Source organism: Marmota flaviventris, chromosome X, assembly GCF_047511675.1.
Source record: "Marmota flaviventris isolate mMarFla1 chromosome X, mMarFla1.hap1, whole genome shotgun sequence".
In the NCBI taxonomy this organism is placed as follows: domain Eukaryota; kingdom Metazoa; phylum Chordata; class Mammalia; order Rodentia; family Sciuridae; genus Marmota; species Marmota flaviventris.
Genome location: NC_092518.1, coordinates 54,193,412 through 54,199,411, shown reverse-complemented (window position 1 = coordinate 54,199,411; position 6,000 = coordinate 54,193,412). Strand labels below are relative to the sequence as shown.

Here is a 6,000-nt window from a genome sequence, read left to right as displayed (position 1 = left end):
ATTTTAAAGCTTCAGCTGCACTTATATATGACTAAGGCTCAGTTGGTGTCACATGGGAAAAGCAAGCCCATTTCTTAATCATAATGAAAGTAATATTTAGAGTTTTGTTGTCAAATGTCTTCTATTTATGACTTTGTTTGCATCAATTATTTCGCATCAATTCTTTATAGTCTTTTTTCAAAGAAACCAATTTTCTGGTGTTATTTATTTATTTATTTAAGAATGTTAGACATTCTTGTCTTGTTTCTGATTTTAGAGGAAATGCTTTCAGTTTTTTCCTATTTAGTATGATGTTGCCTATGGATTTTTCATAGTTAGCCTTTATTATGTTAGCTAAGCTCAAGGACAGCCTGCTGGAGGCTGAGACAGCTCTGAACAGTGAAGAATACCTGAATTATCTCCTAGGGGTTTACTCAAATTTAAAAGTTCATAATTTTACAGCAGTTAAAATACTGACATCAATATTAAAATGAAAGCAAGTTTTACATAACAATCAAAAAATACAAAAGACTGAAGGAAGAGACTCTGAATGAAAAACAGGGGCAATTCAGCTAATTCAGAACTGTATGCCAGTGGCAGAAATGAAAGATGGCGCCCCCTCCCCCACCTTCCCATGCAACTGGGAACTATAAGAGTGACTTGAGATTTGCAAAAGGGTAAACAAGTTTTTGCCAAACCAATTCCTCCTTTTGCAGTGCCACAGGGTTGCTGCCTGTGAGGGTACAAACTTCTTGGCTTGTACTCAAACACTTTTCTCATATTCCATTCTGTTTGGGCAGTAAATCCTGTAGGCCTCTGCGTGACTGGGGTCTTGGATATTTAGTTCGTTTAGAAGTTCCTGTATTCCTAATAAGATCTGCTTGATTGTGATGTCTGGCCTGCAGTTCTTGTCCTCCTCCAGGATGTACAGACACACAGTACCAGAAGGGTACACATTCAGGGGAAACATCAGTGGCTCAAATTTACAGTGGTAAGGATGGATAATCATCTTTGAAGAGCATTCCCAGCTTGATCAAGCCTCCTTTCCATGGAGTCCCCTCCTTTCCTGGGATGGCATATTCCCAGTTCATTAGGTTCATCGTGCGATCCAAATTCTTAGTCCAGGCAGATACCAAGCCAAAGGGGTGATACTACCTCCAAGCTTTTCTCTCCTGGGCTAGTCTGCTGAGAGCAATCCCTGACAATCCAGACATGTTCAAAATCCCTGGGCAGCAGAGGCCCATGCATTGAGGCTGGAGCGTTGAAGCAGGTGCATTGAGGCTGGTCCATCATGGTGGCGCTCCCTTGTCTCAGAAATTTATTATCTACAAATATCATGGTTATCACAAAGAAAATATATTAAATATTCACAAAATTAAATGAATAGGGAATCAAAATGGTACACTACAATAATTAACTAAACACAAAAGAAAGCACTAGCAAAGGAAAAGAGGCTTAAAAGGTATAACATATATAGAAAATTAATATTGAAATTGCGTAAGTTTTTAATATCAATAATTAATTTTAAAATAAATTGATTAAGCCACATCAAATGGTATATACCTATAACCCTAGCTACTTGGAAGTCTTGAGTCAGGTGGTTTGCAAATTCAAGCCCAATCCTGGCAATTTAGCAATGACCCCTCTCAAAAATTAAAAATGGAAAGGGTTGGGGACATAGCTCAGAATCAAGTGCCATGGATTCAATCCCCAATACCACAAATAAATGAATAAATAAATAAATAAAGTTCTCTAATCAAAGATAAACATTAGAAGAGTGGATTAAATAATATGATCAAATTATATGCTATCTACAAGAGTTCCAGTTTAGATCCAAAGATGCAAATAGGATGAAAGTTAAAGGACAGAAAAATATATTACATATTACGTAGTAACTAAACTGCTGTGTAATTATACTATATCACACAAAATAGACTATAAGTAAAATACTATTGAGACAAAGAAGAACATTATATATTAATTAAGAAGAGTTAGTAATTCAAGCATATATATACAAAACATAATAGAAAGAACAAATTGTTTCATGGTAATATGCCGCAGTCTGGCTGGGCATAAAATCACGAGCCACTCAAGCAGGAACAAACTTTATTTCCAAAACTCCCGCGAATGCCACACAAGCGGCCTTCTGCCTGGACACACCACACCAACAGGAAATCCCTCCTCCGGAATTCCCTCCTACCGTACTTCCCCAACCAATGGGAACTCTCCGGGAGTCCCTCGAGAGCTCCAAAGTAGCAGGCCAGGTGGACAGCAGGGGTCTAATCTCCAATTGAATGCACATCTTAACATAATCATTATCATCTCAATGGCTTGCTGGTGTCACCTTTCAACCAAAAATGCCATGCATCATTCCTACTTGGCTATGGCTCTCAGCAGTAATAGTTGGATACTTCATAAAAAACCTGAAAAATACTATAAGCCAACAAACCTAACAGGCACACATAGAAAATACCAACAAGACCAGAATATATGTCCTTCTCAAGTGAACATGTCTTATTTTTTCAGAACAGAACATATTACAAGTGACAAACCAAACCTCAATAAATTTAAAAGGAAAAGATATAAAGTATGTTCCCTGAGCACAGTGAGATGAATCTGGAACTTAATAACAAAGGAAAATCAAACAATTAATAAATACATGGTATGTGGAAACTAAGCAACACTCCCGCAACTAGTGGGTGAAAATAGAAATCATATTTGAAATAAGAAAATAAAAGATTGAAAATGAAAGTACAACATATAAGAACTTTTGTGATGTAACAGAAGCAATGCTCACCAGAACATTTATAGCTCTAAATGCCTATGTTAAGAGAAAAAGATTAAAAAATAAATAACCTAACTTACTAAAATAAAAACTGAAAGTGAAAACATTACTACCAGCCTTATAAAAATAAAAATGGGGCTGGAGTTGTGGCTCAGTGGTAGAGCTCTTACCTGGAATGTGTGAGGCCCTGGGTTCGATCCTCAGCACTGTATAAAAATAAATAAAAAATCCACTGACAACTAAAAAATATTTTTAAAAAAATAAAAATAATTTTAAGAAGATACTATAAACAATTATATACCACCAAATAGGTCTCAATTCAATAATCTCAATTCAATAGTTTATACCTTAAGACACTAGTAAATAAGAGCAAACTAAACTCAAAGCTGTTGGGGTTTTTCTCTGGGGTGCGGCTGCCATTTATACTTTTCCAAACATTAGCTAGAAAAAAAGAAGGAAATAAAGTACTGAGCAGAAATTCAAATAGATAATGGAAAAATAATGGATTGTGGGGCACAGTGGTTCAGGCCTGTAATCCCAGTGGCTTGAAAGGCAGAGGCAGGAGAATCACAAGTTCAAAGCCAGCTTCAATAACTTAGCAAGGCCCTAAGCAACTCAGTGAGACCCTGTCTCTAAATATAATGCAAAATAGGGCTGGGAATGTGGTTCAGTGGTTGAGTGCCCCTGAGTTCAATCCCTAGTAACCCCCCCAAAAAAAATCATTAAACATAATAATCAAGTAAGATTTATCCTAGGAATACAAAGGCGTTCAATATACAAAAATAAATTAACAACACTTTGATAGAACAAAAGAAAATAACAGATGATCATCTCAACTGCTACAGCACACCTTTCAAAAAATCCATTATCTGCCTGGTGCAGTTGTGTAAGCCTATAATCCCAGCAGCTCAGGAGGCTGAGACAGGAGGATTGTGGGTTCAAAGCCAGCTTCAACAAAAGCTAGGCTCTAAACAACTCAGTGAGACCCTGTCTCTAAATACAATAGAAAACAAGGCTGGGGATATGAGTACCCCTGAGATCAATCCCCAGTACGAAAAAAAAAATCCAACATCTTTTCATTGCAAAAGCACTCAAAACAGTAAAACTAAAAGGGAGCTTAGTCAACATGATAAAAGTTCACAGCTAATATCATGCTCAATGATGAAGACTGAAAATTTCACCCTAAAATCAGAAACAATACAAGGATGCTTGCTTGCTTCAGTCACCTCTATTTAACATTATACTACTGTAAGTTTGGCCTAAACAAGTAAGCAAGAGAATTAATAAAAGGCATCTGGTTAAGAAAGGAAGAAGGAAAACTATCTCAATTCACAGATAACATGACAAGGAAAAACTCAAAGAATACGTGCATGCGTGTGCACACACTGCGCGCATGCGCATGTGCACACACGCACACACACACACACACATACACACACAAATATATAAGAGCTAATGAATGAATTCAGTAAAACTACAGGGTACAAGATCAACCTAATGATGTATTGTATATTTCAAACTATCTAGAAGAGGGGCTGTGGTTGTAGCTCTGTGGTAGAGTGCTCACCTAGCACGCGTCAGCCACTGGGTTTGATCCTCAGCACCATATAAAAATAAACAAATAAAATAAACATGTTGTATCCACCTACAACTAAAAAAAATTTTTTTAATATCTAGAATTGATATTGAATATCTTACCACAAAGAAATAATAAATGTTTGAGGCAATAAATGTGCTAATTACTGATTTGATGATTACACAATGTATCAAAACTCACTTTTCTGCTGGGCACAGTGGCACATACCTGTAATCCCAGTGGCTCAGGAGGCTGAGGCAGGAGGATCTCAAGTTCAAAGCCAGCCTCAGCAACTTAGCAGAGGCCCTAAGCAACTTAGCAAAACCCTATCTCAAAATAAAAAACAAAAGGGGCTGGGGTTATGGCTCAGTGGTAGAGAGCTTGCCTAGCATGCATGAGGCACTGGGGTTCAATCCCCAGCACCACATAAAAATAAAATAAAGTTATTGTGCCTGTCTATAACTAAAAAAATTTTTTTAAAAGTAAATAAATAACAAAAAGTTCTGGGAATGTGGCTCAGTGGTTAAGCACCCTGGATTAAATCCCTGGGGTTGGGGATGTAGCTCAGTGGTAGACCACTCACCTAATCATGTGTGAGGCCCTGGGTTTGATTCCCAGTGCCAAAAAGCAATTGCTTGTCTTCATATATAGCAACCATAATGATCTGAGATGGCAATTAAGAAAACAATACCCTTTACAATAATATCATAAATAATAAAACACCACGGGCTACATTTAACCAAAGAGATGAAACACTTATATTTTGAAATGTGCAAAATTTTGTTGAAATAAAGATTCTGAAAGACATTACATGTTCATGCATTAGAAGATAATATAAAGATGACAATACTGCGCAATAAAAAAAATTGACGGATTAAAATGCAATCCTGGCCAAGTGTGGTGGCGCAGGCCTATAATTCGAATGGCTTGGGAGGCTGAGACAGGAGGATTTTGAGTTCAAAGCCAGCCTCAGCAAAAGTGAGGTGCTAAGCAACTTAGTGAGACCCTGTCTCTAAATAAAATACAAAATAGGACTGGGGATGTGGCTCAGTGGTCGAGTGCCCCTGAGTTCAATCCCTGGTACAAAAAAAAAATTAAAATTAAAAAGAAGTGTGGTAGTGGCATAAGGTTAGACAATTAGATCATAGGGAATCTGCTTCTCATATATTTAGAGACCTGATAGGGGTTTTAAAAATATATATATATATATATATATATATATATATATATATATATATATATATATATGTATATTTGGATATGGTTGTTTCATTTTCCCACCTGCAATATCTTAAAATTTTTTGCTTCTTCATTTGTTGCCAAGATGTTCACCTAGAACTGCCATTGGATAAAGCTATGTCTAATCCCTCCTTAACAGAGAGTCCTCTCTAGACACTACTCCTTCTTTAGAAATAAAGTCACCTGAAATGAAAACATGCTTAGCTATCACCAAAATTTTCCACTAATCATACAAAACCCTTCCTGCTACAAGTGAGAAGACCTGAATTTTAGTCCAGGATCAAACACTAACTCAACGGGTATTCTTAATAAAAAATTTATTAATTTTCTAGAACTCAGGTTCATCACTGATAAAATAAAGTGGATTGAAAGAGAAACTAAAAGACTCATAATATGTCTTCTGAGATAATGTGAATTCTAT

The 6,000-nt window shown here is 36.5% G+C and overlaps 1 pseudogene; it reads right to left on the bottom strand.

The window, feature by feature from the left end:
- Positions 1-551: 551 nt before the first annotated feature.
- Positions 552-1,193, bottom strand: LOC114081493 (SUMO-conjugating enzyme UBC9 pseudogene; annotated as a pseudogene).
- Positions 1,194-6,000: the final 4,807 nt, after the last annotated feature.